Source organism: Canis lupus, chromosome 37 (genome assembly GCF_003254725.2).
Source record: "Canis lupus dingo isolate Sandy chromosome 37, ASM325472v2, whole genome shotgun sequence".
Taxonomy (NCBI): Eukaryota; Metazoa; Chordata; class Mammalia; order Carnivora; family Canidae; genus Canis; species Canis lupus.
This window is the reverse complement of record NC_064279.1, coordinates 16,263,341-16,280,560: the sequence shown is the minus strand read 5'-3', so window position 1 is coordinate 16,280,560 and position 17,220 is coordinate 16,263,341. Positions and strand designations below refer to the sequence as shown.

General features: G+C 40.6%; 1 protein-coding gene across 2 annotated transcripts in view; it reads right to left on the bottom strand.

Moving 5' to 3' along the window:
• The window catches only part of CREB1 (cAMP responsive element binding protein 1), a 62,423-nt gene extending 50,100 nt beyond the window's left edge, over window positions 1–12,323 (bottom strand). Inside the window, exon 1 of one of the 2 annotated variants that reach the window (XR_007408884.1) lies at window positions 12,212–12,321. The gene's annotated coding sequence lies outside the window, so the exon portion shown is untranslated. Of the gene's footprint in view, window positions 1–12,095 lie in introns of both variants that reach the window. The other variant, XM_049106604.1, reaches the window with a different exon arrangement.
• Between the last annotated feature and the right edge of the window lie 4,897 nt (window positions 12,324–17,220).

Sequence of the window (17,220 nt, the reverse complement as noted above, 5' to 3'; positions counted from 1 at the left end):
GATGCTGGAAGGTTTTCAATATTTTTAAAGCTAACAAGTGAAACTCTCATTGATAAAAGAGCATTTAAATTCACTACTCAATACCTATACAGAACTAACCAAATCAGAAACAATCTCTGGAAGTACTATTTCCATATCTGGCTCTACCAAGTTGACCTAAGCTCATCAAACAAGAATGCAAGTCCGTATCATCACTTTTGCTAAAAATTATTAAGCAAAAGGAACGAATGGTACAGATCTTCACTCTGTTCTTTTTCCTGAACTATTTTTACCTTTAGGAAATAAGTACCTCAGTCCTTAGGACCCTAAATCTTAGGATTCTTTTCAGGTTCAGGTTTATAAAAATAAACCCATCTTCCCGAAAACCTAGTTTACTTTTTAATTCCTAAATCTATGGCCAATTTATTCCAGTTTAGGATGAGATGAATACCTACCATATTCAGAGAAATGAACTATGAATTTTCACTGAAGGAAATGTACCCATAACTAACGGAACATATGAATACTTGCTGTGATTGTTAAAAATGTAAATGACCTTAATTATAAATAAGGAAAAAACCTCCCCCTGCACTCTAGCAAGTGGCCAACTCTTTCTAAACTCAAAAGCTCAAGGATATAAGGAAATCACACTAGAAGAAGTATAGTCTCCATCCAGGGCAACCATAGCAAAATGCACATTTGGGCACATGATTTTAAAACTACAGGACTGGGATCCCTGGGTGGCGCAGTGGTTTGGAGCCTGTCTTTGGCCCAGGGTGCGATCATGGAGACCCGGGATCGAATCCCACATCGGGCTCCCGGTGCATGGAGCCTGTTTCTCCCTCTGCCTGTGTCTCTGCCTCTCTCTCTCTCTCTGTGACTATCATAAATAAAAAAATAAAAATTAAAAAAAAAAAACTACAGGACTATTTTGTTGTCACAGTCAAATATATTGCTAAAAATATTTTGCAGAAGTGTACCTAGAAACATCCCTGGGTGATAAAGAATATTCTGTACATATTTTATACCTATTTAGTTTTTAGGATAAACGTTTGAAGCATTGCTAACATATTCTCAACAACGCCAATATGTCTTAATTTTCTTAAGTGTTATGATTACTTTACTAAAGAAAGTAACAAAATGTTCAGGTGCTACACTACAGACTTTGGCTTTCCAAGCAGCAATAACTATGTTGCACTGCCTTTTTTCCTCTATTTTTCCCCCTGTACATTTTTGGGGGGTTGTTAACTTTGAAATACTTGTCATTTATCATATGCTCAATCTAGTGCAACTGAGATGTATGCCATCAATACTGGAAATTTAGCAATGCTCCAGGTTTCTAATGCTAATAAGTCTTTGGTATTAAATTTAGCATATCTTCACTAAAACCAGAAAGGAAAATAGCAGATTCACTGTTGTATGTGTATACATAACATATAGGTATGTATATATGCACACACACACCTCTCAACACAACACAGATACTGACTTCAACTCTAAAATTTTATTAAGTTAGAATAATCACACCGTTCCAAAATGAAGTTATATATGACTGAGAAAGAATATGAACGGATGTGTGATAAACTAAAATAAATTTGTGTCTTTATTAAATAAATTCTGACAGAATTTTCAGAAAGTTTACTCTGTGCTCCTACCAAGGTCCTTCTCCCTTAATTAGGAGAACAAATCCATACTTTGCCTCTCATCTAGGTTTTATAGAAAGGTAAGAAAAGTTGTACATGAAGTTGATTATGTGATTTGAACTTGATGAGATTTAAACATTTTAAGACAAAAATAAAAGCCTAAAAATTGGCTTATATATTTTAATAAATTCTTTGTATTAATAGTAAGTATCAGTATAACCCAACCACCACTACCAAAAAAGGCAGCATACTGTAATGGGAAAGTTTTCAAGGTTATCTAATAAAATTAATTCCCTGATATATTTGTTCATTGGACTGAAATCAGAGACTGCTTTAAGTTCAATATTCATATTCTACAATTTATTGCACTTTTGTGATTACCACAGTATTTGAATGCTATTTTTTAAAAGATTTTATTTATTTATTCATGAGAGAGAGAGAGAGAGAGAGGCAGAGACACAGGCAGAGGGAAAAGCAGGCTCCATGCAGGGAGCACGACAGGGGACTCGATCCCTGGACTCCAGGATCATGCCCTGGGTCAAAGGCAGGCACTAAACTGCTGAGCCACCCAGGGATCCCCTGAATGCTATTTTTAATGTTATTTTTAAATGTGTAGCATGTGCCACAAGACATTGTTCTCAAAGAAATATTTAGCAGAATTGAATTAGAAAAATGTTACATGATTTATAGAAACATATTGCATGATGATAGCCATCCTACGTGACTAATTCTACAGTAACTTTCAAGAGAAAAGCTTAGTGCTTTCTCAAATCAAAGTCATTATTTTCTAAGTACTGGCAAAATGTATTTAAGTAAGACTGACTTATCTGGGTTCTCAAGTAAGGCTTCATGTATCTGGTCACCAAGAGACAAACAGTGTTGCTTAGCAAGGCAGCAACCATGACTGTGCATTATTTTAGATGATAACATTTTATCCTATCCCTCCCTATTTTCCTTTCTCGCCCATCCAATACTATGTTTACAGCTTTTTACACCTTAAGCATTTCAAAGATGTGATCCTATATAAACTTCCTGCGTGAAGTTCTATTAAATGGATTTTTTGAAGCTAAATTTTTTTTTTAAGGAAAAAAGGATTATACACCTCCTACATGCAGTTACTTATAGAAAAGCAATTTCTGTGTTGACTAAGGAGGGAAACTGTCTTCAAATTTTAAGTTCTAATTCATAAACTAGCTCAATGCTAAAACTGTAAGGATCCACAAAAGTTATGCCCTCAAGTTAAATATTTAAACCTGAGGGACTACGTGAAAATCACTACATTCAAGTGGAAAATTAATACCCAAGTGTGTTTAGAGAGTTAACATTTATTACTTTGACAGATCTGTTTTGAACTAAATTTTGAAATGCTATTCTTCGTGAATTATTTACAAATTAGACACTGAAGAGTGACAATTCACTTTTCCTGAAGTGAGACAGCACGTGTTACAGGAGAAGTCATAAGACAGGAATCTTGGTTTTAGCTCTGACTTCACAGATGGAGAACTAGACATGTGAAGAGATTTGCAAGGAATTTACAAGACTGCAGAGGTATACCACATAGCCTCCAATATTACAAAATGTGAAGAATTCTTTGTATATTTGGCAGTGAAACCACATGGACAATTAAGCCACATGCTAAGTGTATATATATGTATATGTATATGTGTATGTATATGTGTGTGTATATATATATATATATATATATAAATTTTTTTTGGCTAAACATTATTATACTTTGCTTGCTAGAAAAAGCCCAAGCACACCTAAGGCACCAAGGATATATTAGACTATATTTACAAATTAGCCATGATAAAGCTACAAAGCCAATAAATAATAAGCAGACAACAGCAAAGACTTTGTGTACGGTTTTGATGAAAGATTCACTTCAAGTTTAGGTATCTTTATCTTTATTCCTTAAAGAATCAACATCAAGTATAATCAGTGATGTACTTTTTTTTTTTTTTTTTACCAACCTGCTAGTGATTTCTGATAAGGTCATTTTGATTAATAATACAATCTCATGCCATTTCTCAGGTCTCAAAGGCAAAAAGTGTTAGTAAAGCATCAGAACTTAATGAAAACTCCAAGTAGAAAAACTTCTTTTTCAGCTATGGAAAAATGAGCCTAATTTCCTTGGCTCTTAAAAAAAATGAATCTGTATTTCACTAAGTTTTAACTGTCTGAAGCATATAGGTCTGCTTCCTTTAATCTTTACCTCTCTACAGGGGGACTGTATTTGATCCTGCCTTTCAAAGTTGTGACCCTCCCAAGAGGGAATCATTTATTAAACAAATAAACAAATTTTAATTTTAATTTTAAATTAAACAAATTTTCTGTGCCTATTACATAATAAGCGTTCTGCCGAAAACTATGGGGACTAGAGTATAAAACAGACAAGAAATTTTCTCTCAAAAAGCTTACAAGCTAACAAGAGATAAAATACGTATTATATATAAAGATATACATGCAGATAGAGACACACATACAGAGCTGGGCAAGTACAAACTAATTTTTATGACCAGGTTGCCTATAAATTCCCTCCAAATAAGTATTTAATAACAATGATTTAAGCTCAGAAACTTCCGGTTCAAAATGACAGACATACAATGAATTATAGAAAAAAATAAAGTACGAGCTGGCTATTTACGGTAATCTTTCTACTGATGTAGAGTTTTGAAAAATTTAATTATTTAAAGTAGGCTCCATGGCCAAAGTGTGGTTTGAACTCATGACCCTGAGGTCAAGAGTCACAGACTCTACCGACTGAGCCAGCCTGGTGCCCCTCCTATTGATGTAGATCTACTTAGTATAATAATAAAACCTATGTATTTTTTAATACCTTGGCTAGAACACTTCCTCCAAGTGAACTTTTATAAACCTAAACTATTACTGTTTAGGAAAAAAAATCCTAGTAATCATTAATAAAGCTAGAAACAGGAAAATTTCCTTTACAAAAAGATAATGCTACAAAAACAGTGATGACTATGCTTACTGTTATTTCTTGCACAGGGAAAAGGCTCTACTAGCAAATAAATCATTTAAGCTCTCCAGGGTTCAGTTTAGTCATCTGTAAAAAATGAAGGAGTTACTACTTCCTTAATGATAAAAGTTTGTTAAGTGTGAATTCCCCCAACATTGTAGAGTTTGAGTAATACACTATCCACATACAAACAGAATAAGCTCTTCATAACAAATTAATTCTCAAAATATGGTACTTCAAATTAAAATGTTTCACTGAAAGTGGTTATTTCTTGATTTTGTACCTCATTCTACTTCCATGTCTTCATCTTTGTCCTTGCCACGGCCTAGACTCCCTTTAATCGCTACCCATCCAAGTTCTTCAGTATTCAACTTATATTTTCTCATAAAACTTTTCCTCATTAAATTCCTCTTCTAAACTCTACGGCCCTTCAAGACAGTAGTGAAGAACTGATATTGTGCCATGCATACGTCTTTTTCTTACACGACTTTTGTCTCTCCACTACTGTACGTAGGTTCTCTGGGAGCAGGAGCCACATAATCAGGCTTTATTGTTTATAGCAACTAGCATAATGCTTCATTTCATATCTATAAAAATACTGACTGAATAAATTTTCTCATGATTATTTCACTTACTATAAAAAAGTCAATGGTCAATAAATGTTCATGGAATAAATGACTAGACTGATAAGTGACAGTAAATTAAACCAAAGCATCAGTATTACTGGTCATAGCAAACAAAGCTGCTAACCCATACTTTTAAGGAAATGATACTCCATTAGGAGTACAAATAGTTTGGAACAAATAACAATTTTCACTTGAGCAAAAACAACATATTTCTCAATCCTACTGCCAATTGTCCACACAAACAGGGATAACAGCCCTAAGAAATAATGGCTATTCAGCTTTGGCTAAATTACAAACATTTTTAGTTACATCTATACTGTCATATAATCATAACCAGAAGCTCATTAGAAACAACTCATTAGATATATTCTAAATAACCAGCTTATTAAACATAACTCTTAAAATTGAAGAATGAAATTTTTTTTTAAGAATGAACTCAAGTTTTAGAGAAGATTCACTAACCTTTGGGAAATAAATTTTCTATTACCATTGGTATAAGTCAACTTCAGATCTACCCTCTACTCTTTTTTTTTTTTTTTTTTTTTTAATTTTTTATTTATTTATGATAGTCACAGAGAGAGAGAGAGGCAGAGACACAGGCAGAGGGAGAAGCAGGCTCCATGCACCGGGAGCCCGACGTGGGATTCGATCCCGGGTCTCCAGGATCGCGCCCTGGGCCAAAGGCAGGCGCCAAACCGCTGCGCCACCCAGGGATCCCTCTACCCTCTACTCTTAACCAAGGTCATTCTTAGCAATTTTAAATTCCTACTTAGTTCTCTCTTCTACAACAAAATGTCAGTCTTTGCTTCTTGCTTTTGCAAAAAACTCACTATCAATCCTTCAGACCTCTTACTCTCCAAAACTTGCTCCTTACTATTCAGAGATCCTAAATTAATCCAACAGCAGAAAGAAAACTTACAAGTGTAAGTTTGTTCAGATAGCCCATCTCATTCATGGTAAACTCCTTTATTACTTCACCTCAATCATAAGATGATGCAACTTGGGCATTTAAGTTTATCAAGGAGTACTACTTTTTTAAAGTTGAAATTCATGTAACTAGCCTCAAGAACTGATTAAATATATATTAAAGGTAATTTTTCATCATTGGAAATGTAAAAGAGTGTCTTCTATTTATCTATCAGAATAAATACCAGAATATGAATGACTAATCTTCCCCCCCCCCCTTTTTCTTTTTGATAACCTAGAAAACAGGTGAGTAAAACTCTAGGTAAAATATAACAAAACATCTCTCTATAGGGCCAAGTCTGGCACAGCTAAGAATGCAAAACAAAACAGAGTGTTTATGTATTTTGAGGAGAGAGAAGTATTCTGAATAACAAAATCCAATAGCTACGCTTTATCCAAGTTTCAAACAAGTCTCAAAAACTGACACTTACAGATATTAGTACAGAGTAAGTTTAAAACCATCCTTTCTTCTTACAGCTTCAGAAAGTTAGCCAGGATTAAGCTCTTCTATCATGACTAAGTTAGCATATAAAATAGGCAGAGGAAAACAGTCATTTTCACATTACCATATTGTCCCATTAGTTCATGATCTTAACCCCCACCACAAAAGACAATTTCCTGGATTCCAAGATATGGTGAGAAATCATTTAACTCCCTGGTAGTCCATAGATAGGTTCCAGAAGGAAAATGTTCTGCCTTAAGATTTCAATTATCTCCATCCCCCTAAATCTGTAAAGATTAGTCCTTTGTAAACATTTAATCACTGAGCAGACAAAAACCAAATATGTCAATATTTTATATAAATTACTGTAAATCCTCAAAATACTAGTAAGGCAATATTCTTACATTAAGAACTTTCACACATATAACTGTCGACTTGAGCACACAAAAAATGATATGCACCACAACAGCTTCATTTAATGACTTGGTTTTTTTGAAAGATAAGAGACTTATGTGTGTCATTGCTGCTGGATTATTATATATCATTTTCTTTCTAAGTTTAATCAACTTAAAACACAGCACGTGTATTTTAAAGATAAATACACTAACTGCATGTAAAATGTACTATAATTAAAGGCTACGTAGATGAGCCACGAAAGAAAAAGAGAAGTACTGAAACTTGTTTTGTGTTCTAGTTGAAATGAGTACTAACTGGTTCAATTGGTTGACCAGGGATTCCCGCCCCACCACACACGCATCACACAATCATCTAAGCAGTAAAGTCTAAGTAGACAAGCATATCAGTGAAACTCAATTTTTCCTTGTTATCTATGTATTATTAGCTATTACCATTGCTATCTACTCAGGTATCTAATATAAAACTCACTGATAATTACACTAAGAAATACTAGAAAACCATCAAAGAAAAAGTTAACGAGAATATAAGGGAAAAAAACTGGGAAAAGGCTAGTACACTAATCAGCATTACTGGGTAGTACTATCGCATGAAAATAGTCTGCTTAAAAAAAAAGACTGGACTACAGGGGATGTTCTTTCTCATTTAAAGGAAAAATTACAGACACTTTTTTGGCTGCAGTAATAGAAAGAAGTCTGTTCCGGGTATAGGAATCTCAACAAGAGAGTTAAATTCAGACTGAACTAACTTTGTGAATTAACTTTTTACACAACTTGCCTTTTCATGCACATCTGGATCATTTCACTAAAACTTTTAAAAACTAGAGCTAAAGAGGCAGTAAGGCAGTTCAAATAACCACTTCCTGTCAGAAACTGGTCTTTCATTTAAAGAAATAAAGGCATAATGACAGATTCCCTTAGTTTAAAAGTTCATACAAGACCGAAAAATAAAATCAGCTCACTAACTGGTTAATAAATACAGGTACATCCTACAACGAAATACCTCATTAAAAAAATGAAGCTCTATGTACTAATATAAACCAGCGGCTAACCCATATTAGGTGAAAAAAAGCAGGATACAGAAAAAAAAAAAGAAAAAAAAAGTGTGGGGCATGGGGTGGGGAGCACATACTTTATAGGAACAGAATTACCTCTGAAAGGACAAAGAAGAAACTGACAACACTTGGGCCATGGGAATGAGCGTGAGGCTGTTATCACATGGCCATCTGCTATATTACATTTTATGTGTTTTGAATTCCGGATTATCTGCATGAATTACTTATTAAAAAATAAAACTGGAAATATAAATACATAATCTTCCTTTCTTCCATTACTTCACCAAGGGTGTTCTCTCCTTTGGTTGCTTTCTTATGACATATATTCTGCCTTAGATTAGTCATCATGTCCCCAAAATTCCTTGAGTGTAGAGATAAAACAATGTAAGTCATCTTTGGATTCATTGCCACTTCTGGCCAAGTGTATTAAATGCATTAATAATGAATAATTTTTTAAATTATAGGAAATGTTTGCTGAGCACTTGTAAAATGCTGGGCATTTAATATGTATTAACTTACATCACACCCACATTTCTATGAAGGTAGATATAGTACATCTGTGACCAAGAAAATTGAGGAGTGGAGAAGAAAAATCTGCTGAAGGTCCCACAGCCAGGAAGTTAAAATAGAGCTTAAAAATGAATAGGTATCGTTAATTGAGTCCCTAAGGAGGTACCTTATAATTATCTCACAGCCCTATAAAGTAGGTGGTATTCTAATTTAACAGATAAGGAAACCAAGGTTGAGAAAGATTAAGAAACTTCCGCAGGTCACAAAATTTCTTGAGGGTAGGCGCATGAATGATAGTAAGTGGCAACATAAGTGGCAACAAGAGGAACGAAACCCAGGCCTGTGAACCCAACCCAATGCTCTTTCCACAACTACATTGTCACAGTAAATGCTAACTAAATATTTGAATTACCACAAACTGTTGCCTCAAGTGATTCCTCAGTAGAGATGAGTTCACACATGAGTGAGGAAAAAAAAAAAAAAAAAAACCCTTGCATTTTTTCCCCATTCCCGGACTACCTAGTATACTATTTAATAAAGAAGCTATCACTGGAAGTGACATTGTACATCAAGAAACACATGCGTGGGAAAAAAAAAAAAAAAAGAAACACGTGTGTAAGACTGACACAGCCTGCGATAAACAAGCCTATATAACCATATCTGGGAAGCTGTTTTATGGAATAAATAAAATTATAAATTTCAGTGATACATTGGAAGCATTTGTTTAATTTTTTCTACTGTGGAAAAAAATGAAAGAAACTTTTAAAATAAGATGAAGGAGGGTACACATACTTGGTTTTACTATAACCATATATGCAAAAAATAAAGCCCAATGACTCAGGATGAGATAAAGCTACTTCTCTATAAAAATGAAAATTTCTATTAATCAGATATAATCAAGAAAATGAATTTCAGAAAGCAGGAAAAGGAAGGTATGATTTTATGAATCAGGTTTCTAAGTTTCCTTAGGTTTTTATGTGAAAAAAAAATCATTCAAAAAGAGGTAGCACTATTGTTTTAAATTCCACAAGAAGTGGCCTTTTAACATTTTTCAGTTTGAGTCAAATATTTGCTCTCTGAATCCATGTATCAATTTAAAAAAAGGTACAAGGAGATTTAGCTGTAATATTTACTGATCCCTAGGTGACATAAGTATAATTATAACCAGGCTCCAAGTGAACATTCAAAAATTATTAAGTTTGAAAAGTTCCACTTGGAATTGCTAAGAAGTGCAGATTATGAATCTATAAATAAAACAAAACCTAAAAGTTCTTTTGGATAAGACAAGAAAAAAATCCACCAGAAAATAAATATATATATTTTTAATTCACAGAGAAAGAGTCGCTCTCATACATTCTCACATAAGGGAAAAAACTATTGTGCTCGGGTTGATGCTGGCTTGCAGAAAATCTGAAGGAAAAAAAAAAAAAAAAGAAAATCTGAAGGAAAAACAGTAATCTGTGGCATCATCAATACTATAATTTCTTCAGTGTTTGTAAATAAAATCACCTCCCCAATCCTTATGTAAACACTCTTTACTATATCTCTAAGTTTCTCAGCAATGGCACTGCTAAATGTGTTTTTTTCTGGACTTACAACAGAGTAAAGTAGGTTTTGAAAAAAGGGGCTCGGATAAATTAAAATCAAAAGACAGTGCTTACATTACCAACCATATTTATTCTTAAGAATCCTCGTACCCGTCAATCACAATGCTATCCTACTATGACAGGGAGTAATTTCAAAACAAATAGCTTGTTCATCTTTCGCACCACCTAAAATAAACTCTTAAATCAGGAAATGAGCTGTGAGTGTGAAAAGATTTCAATAGCTGGCAACCAAAGTTATCTTTTACACCAAACCTTTCGAAGGCAGAACTGATGCGAGCTACGGCTAGGATAAAAATCCTAACTTCTTGGGACGCTTACGACAAATTTAAATAGGTCATATTCCAGATCCTTTAAAGACCGTCTTTTAATCTTTAATGTGTCCGTGACTTTTCTGTCGTTCCTTTTCCCCAAAAGGCAAAGAAGAAATTTTAAAAAATAAATAAATAAATAAAAATAAAATAAAATAAAGGCTTGTGGCTTCAACTTCTGTGGGTCCCCAGGCCGAGATTACTTACTGCATGGGAGGCGAGGCAAACACTGGACAGTTTTAAATGCCTATTTTTAGAATCAGTATTAATCAGTCTCTTATTTAAGTTTCGACAGCTATAATATGTGGGAAACTTAGTAGGGGGGTGAGAGATCCAGAGGACCCAAGCTCGGTTGGCACGGTTGACCCCCGCGTACCTCCCCCCCCAAAAAAGTGATGTAAAACAAAAGTGCATCGGCTAATACTCGTTTCAGCGAAGTGTTTCAGAATGATAGACCTCAAGGGTTGTTATTACCTTATTGAAAAGGGTTAAAATCGAAACCGTTTTTCAAACACCAGCTTCCCTTTTACAGGATCCCAACAGTTTTTTGTTTTTTTTTTTTACAAAAGTTTGACAAATGTTTTTCTTTGCATCCTCCCCGCACCCGGCCTTCCTCCTCAAAAGAATGCATTTCCATGACTACTGAGTTTAAAAAAAAAAAAAAAAAAGAGAGAGAGAGAGAGAGTGAAAAATCATATTCAAAAGCACGGTTCTCCTCATCTCAACTTAAGCAGAAAAGGAGAGAAAACAGTCTTCTCTCCCCAACGCGGTGGGAGCGGAGGGAGGAGGAGGAGGGGGGGGAAAGGGCACGAATAAAATACAGCACGAGAGGAAACCTTTGGTTTCGAACTTTATTGCACAAAGAGTGGAGAGGAGAAGAGTAGGTCAGACGTCGCGGCGCTTCCCGCGGCGGAGCGGGCACGGCAGGCACCGGGGCTCCCGGGGAGGCAGGCACCTTCACCTCCTCTGCCCTCAACTGTCGCCTTCTTCCTCCTCCGCCCCCCGCGGCCGCCCCGGCGGACGGCCCGGCCAGGTCGGCCAGGGCGGGCGAGGTCGGGCCAGGTCGGGCCGGGCCGGGCCGGGGGCGCGGCGGGCGGCGGGCGGGCGAGCGGCCGGGCCGGGCCCGGCGGGCGGCGGGCGGCCTCCCCCGGGGCGGCTCCGGGCTCCGGGCTCCGGGCTCCGGGCTCCAGGCTCCCGGCCCGGCTCGGCGGCGGGAACGCGGGCGCCAGCTCTCCGCGGCCGCCCGCCCGCCCGCACACACACCCCCGGCCGCCGGCTCCCACCCCGCCCGCCCGCCCGCCGCCCGCCGCCCCCCGCCATGAGCGCCGCCGCTGGCTGCAGGCAGAGTCGCTGCCGCCCCGGCCGCCGCTGGCTCCAGTCCGCCGCCATTATTCTTTGTTCGCTGCGAGCGGCGGCGATGTTGTGGGGCTCGGGCGGAGGCTCCATCTTTACCGCGGCCCCTCCTGCGAGGGGAAGGCCCCGAGCGCGGCTGTCCGGCGCCTCCCCGTCCCCCCTCCGTCCCCCCGGCTCTCTCCGGCTCCTGCCTCCTCCTCCTGCTCCTCTTACCGGTGGTACAAGCTCCTCCGTCACTGCTTTCGTTCGCGGCCCGGATCTCGCTGGAGTTTTATTCTCTCCCCCACGTAACACACCGCGTCAAACTACACCTCCGCCGCGTCACTCACCAACACTCCGCTTCTCCCAGCCGCCCGGGCCACAGGCAGCAGCAGCCGCCGCCGACTGAGGAGCCGCAGCCAGGGAGCCAGCCAGCGCCGCCCAGTGCCGAGTGCGCAGCGGCCGCGCACGGAAACAGCCGAGCCCGGCCCGGAGGAGCTCGAGCGGCCCCGCCCCCCCGCGCCGCAGGCGGAACTTGCCGAAGGCCTTCGGGCGCCTCCGGCCGAGCGGGGTGGCGGCCGGGGTTCGCGAGCGGAGCGGCGCGGGAGGCGTGGCCCGAGCCCCACCTCGCGGGCCGCGCGGCTGCAGCCCCGCGGCGGAAATCGGCGGCAGGAAGGCGGCTTCGCGAGTGTGGCCCGCTGGGGGAATTCCCCGGGGGTGTCGGCGGCTGGGTGGAAACCCCCCGCGGCTGCCTGCCCCCCCCCCGCCCCCGTCCCCTGCGGCGGGCCCGGCCTGAGCCCCGGGAACTTTGGAAGGCTGCGGGGCCGCGGCCGAGCGAGCCGGGAGGAGGGGCGGCGGGGGCTCTGCAATCGTCCCGGAGCCTGCGGGCTCGGGGCGGCGGGGGCTCTGCAAACGTCCCGGAGCCTGCGGCCTGCGGGCCGGGGCTCGGGGCCCCGCGCTGCCCGCGCCGAGGGGCGCCCGGGAGGGGAGGGTTTGCGCGGCCCCGCGGCCCCTCCTCTCCGAGAGTCAGCGCGGGGAGACCTGGGGGCCGCCCGCCCGGCTCCTCCACCTCGGGGCGTGCGGGGGCGGGGGCCCCGGGGCGCCTTGCGGGGTGCAGCCCGGCGGCCCAGCGGCCGGGGCGGTGGAGGACCCGGTCCGCCCTCGGGGGCCTCCGAGCGAGGACCGGTCCTGACCGAGGTTGCTCTGGGACCCTCCGAAGTATGACCCCCCCCCCCCCCGCCCTCACTCCCCACCTGCCCGCCGGCCCGCCTTTTTTTTTTTTTTTTTTTTTTTTCTTTTTTTCCTGGCACCGCCGGGTCGCTGGCTCTTCAGCGCCGTTTCCCCCTCTGGTTTGCACCCACGGCGCCCGTTTCTTCACCACCCACTCCCACTCCAAAGCCGACAGTGTGACTAACGTTCCCTCGACTACTGAAACTGCTTTCTCAGAGGTTGCCCAAGGCCACGATTCTGACTCTTTTTTTTTTTTCCTTTTTAAAGACTTTATTTATTTATTCATGAGAGACACAGAGAGAGAGCGGCGGAGGCAGAGACACAGACAGAGGGAGAAGCAGGCTCCACGCAGGGAGCCCGACGTGGGACTCGATCCCGGGACCCCAGGATCATGCTCCGGGCCGAAGGTGGCGCTAACCCCCCTGAGCCACTCAGGGACCCCCTGACTCTTCTTATTGAACTCTGTAGTCCTCTCCCTGGGCTCTCAGGTCTATTATAATTCTCCTCCTGTGCTTTAAAGCAAACCTGCAAGCACACGGAGAGGACCCAGAGGGTTCAAATCTGCCAGAGCCCCACCCCTTATTGGCTTCCTGTTACAAAGCGGCGTTGCTCTTTCTGGTGCTCCAGATCCGCCTTCTGCTTCCTCGGGGACTTTGGGCTGAAGAGGATCCCTCTCTCCTGCTGTTGTATTCAGTCCTTCCTTCACTGCTGGCTTTTCCGTCTATTACTTGAACATGCTCAAGTCTCTCGTTTGTTTGAAAATACCTTTCTCCTTCAATCGTTCTCCAGCGGGGCCTCTTACCCAGTGCACGTCCTCACGTGTCCCATTCCCCAGCCCTCTCCTGTCTAGCTTCTGTTCTTACCACTCACCTGAAGCTGTTCTGAATTGTCACATACAAGCTTCAGTCCTCACCTTACAAAACCTCATTCTAGCATTTGAAACTATTGACCACATCCTCATTGGAATATTCTCTTCTCTCTGCTCTTATTTGAAAGTTTTCCTCTTATTTTTCTGATTGTTTTTTATTTTTTTAAAAAGATTTTATTTATTTGAGAGACAGGGCATGAGGGGGAGGGGGCTCCCTCACTGAGCAGGGAGCCCAGTGTGGGGCTCCATCCCGAGACCCGGAGATCATGACCTTGAGCAGAAGGCAGACCCGCATCTGACTGAACCACCCAGGTGCCCCTCTCGTTTATCCAGATATTGGAATCCTGCTGAGCTGAGCTGAGCCCTCATGTACACTTTTCTCCACTGTCTCATCCTCGTCCAGCAGATTCCAGTACCCTCTGCCAAAGACTGTCCAACCCATAACTCAAGCCTAGATCTTGGTCTTGAACTCTGAATTCATATTTCTAACTGGCTTTGCAACACTTTCATTTGGATGACTGGGCCATGTCAAACACAACCTGTATAACTTATTCCCTCCAAAATCCTCTTCCCATAACCTTTTGATCCGTTATGGGCATCCTATCCATCTACTCAGTTCAAGCAAGAAACTTAAGATACATCTGTTATTTTTTTAACTTTATTTTAAAATTTTGGTTACAGTTTCATTTTTGTTTTCTTAACAAGTCTACTGTTTAATCTCTCAGGATTAAAAAAACAGTTATTAAGAATTCTAAAGAATTAACAAAGGAATGTCAAGGGAAGGGCACAACTGCCCCATTCTCTGGGGTCTAAGAGCTATTCCAGTTTAACACCTAGCTTCAAAACAAAATGAATTTTTATATTTTCTAAATGAAATAATGTACAACCACCGTCTTCTAACTTTCAAACACAAAGCTTCATTTTAAGCTGGTAAAAAAACTTTTAATAGGAATGATGGCCGACCTTGGTATGTAGTGTGTACCTTACAGGAAATTTTTTTTAACAATCATAACACAGTAATAATGCCATTAATGAAGTCCTCAATTTAGAATCTGCAACATTCTTCCATCAAGGGGGGACTCATTCAGTCCAATGAGTCTGTCTCAAGATCTTCATCTCTTGTTTGCTCCACTTGTATTCTCTTTTCAAAGATACATCTTTGAAAAGAGATACATCCGAATCACCTAGACTTGGGTTTGTGGGGTGCCTGGGTGGCTCAGTCGTTTTAGTGTCTGACTCTTGATTTCGGCTCAGATCGTAATGATCTCAGGGTCATGGGAAAATTATACCTTCCCCACATTATACCACATTGGGCTCCTTGCTCAGTGCTGAGTCTGCTTGAGATTCTCTCCCACTCCTTCTGCCCCTCCCTGCCTTGTGCTCTCTCTCTCTAAAATAAAATATTAAAAAAAAAATAAAAAATTGGATTTGTTGTCTTTCCTATGGCTACTTTTCATATTCTAGTATAAATAACCTTCATCTTTTGAAGTCCTGCAGTAATTACTATCTAGGTCCAACAGAAATGCTTTTGGCTTGCTCCAATCCATTTGCCATGTTGTAGCCAGAGTAATTAAAAAAAAAAAATCTGATCAAGTGACTACTCTGCTTGAATTCTTTTAATGGCTTCCCTTTGCTTACTGAAAATAGTCTAAGCTCCTTATCATGGACACCAGACCCTCTAACATATGGGCTTCTCATTCTCCCCAGCTTCCCCAACTGTCTCCCTACCTCTCAGCACTCCAGCCATATTAGTCTTTTTAAGTTTTCTAGGCTCTTTTTCTCTCTCTTTTATTCTCCCCCTACCTGTAGGCTCTCATCTCAAGGTACTTACAGATGTTGTTCCCCTCCTCTGGAATTCTTTTCTGCTACCCACCTCCCCTACTAAACTGTAACTTCTCACTTTCTTTTCTGACTCAACATACATAAGGTTTGTGCAGGTAGGGATTTTGTCTGCTTGTTTACCACCAGCTTTTCCCTTCCCCTCCCATTCCTAGCACCAGCCCAATTTCTAGAATGTAGAATGTAGACCACTACATGTCTCTTGACATGAATAAATAATAAATATGTGTGGTCCTGGGCAAAGTTCCTTAATATCTTGGGGTTCAAATCCTGGCTCAGCCACTTACTAGCTTTGTGGCACTGGGCAAATTGTTCGTTCTTGTCTGTCAGTTTTCCCATCTGTAAAATAAAGATGAGAATAGCACCTACATCATCGTGTTATTGTGATGAGTACATAAGACCATTAATGGAATGTGTTCTTGGAACAATGTTTGGTGTGTAATAAGTTGATTAAAATGTTGTCTGTTACTCACTTTTACTTGTATATCTCACCCTTGTGTCAAATACATTTTCAAAATTGAGATTATCATCTTGCTCTTCTTCTTATCCTATACATGATACCAAATTCTTGGAATTATTTACTCATAGCCTATTTTTATCACCATCAAAATGGTAATTTTTTTTATTTCAAAATTTCCTCATATTCTTCCTGTCTGTTCACACTGACCTTCAATTAGGGCCTATCTCTTCATATCTTACTTTGCTAACTTCCTAGATATGTTCTGACTGCAGACCCAGTTCCTTATTCTCTTGTGCCCTACCACCAGACCTATGGGTTCCAAACAGTTATTAAACGGTGTATCCTTGAATTTGCTCTCTTGGCCTCAGTTCTCACCTAATTTTGTTCATTCACTCATGCATTCAATCATCCATTCATGCAAGTGCAAGTTACTTTACTCCAGATTTGAAATGGAGTCTCCTGATTTCACCTATTTTTCTCTAGCATCTCCATGAACCATGAAAACAAATGGAAATGTCAAACTTCCAGCATCCATTTTTTGTGTGTGTCTGGGACTTGGAAGCTACCATTATTTTTGACTCAATTGTACCCCTGGAAAATATGATCAATATTGGGAAAAGTAGAGAACAGCACATGGATATAACCTGATTTAGTATATGATAGGTAAGTGTCCTGGGAAAGATCCAGAGAAAGGGGAAGGTCTATAAGTTGATTATAAAAGGCTTCAAGGAGAAAGTGATATCTGAGAGCTTCTCTCTAACCACGGCTTCCTTTTCCTGTTATTTTTCTCTCTTGCTTCTGCTGTTGAACCTAATTATCACTCTTACTACACACTCAAGCTCCATGAACCCTGCCTATTCTAGTTCATCACCTCTCATGACTTAATTTGCTTTCCTACCTAACCCCAAGGCTATGGTGACCTCTTTCATTTATTCTAAAAGAATCTGTTAAATACTTACTTT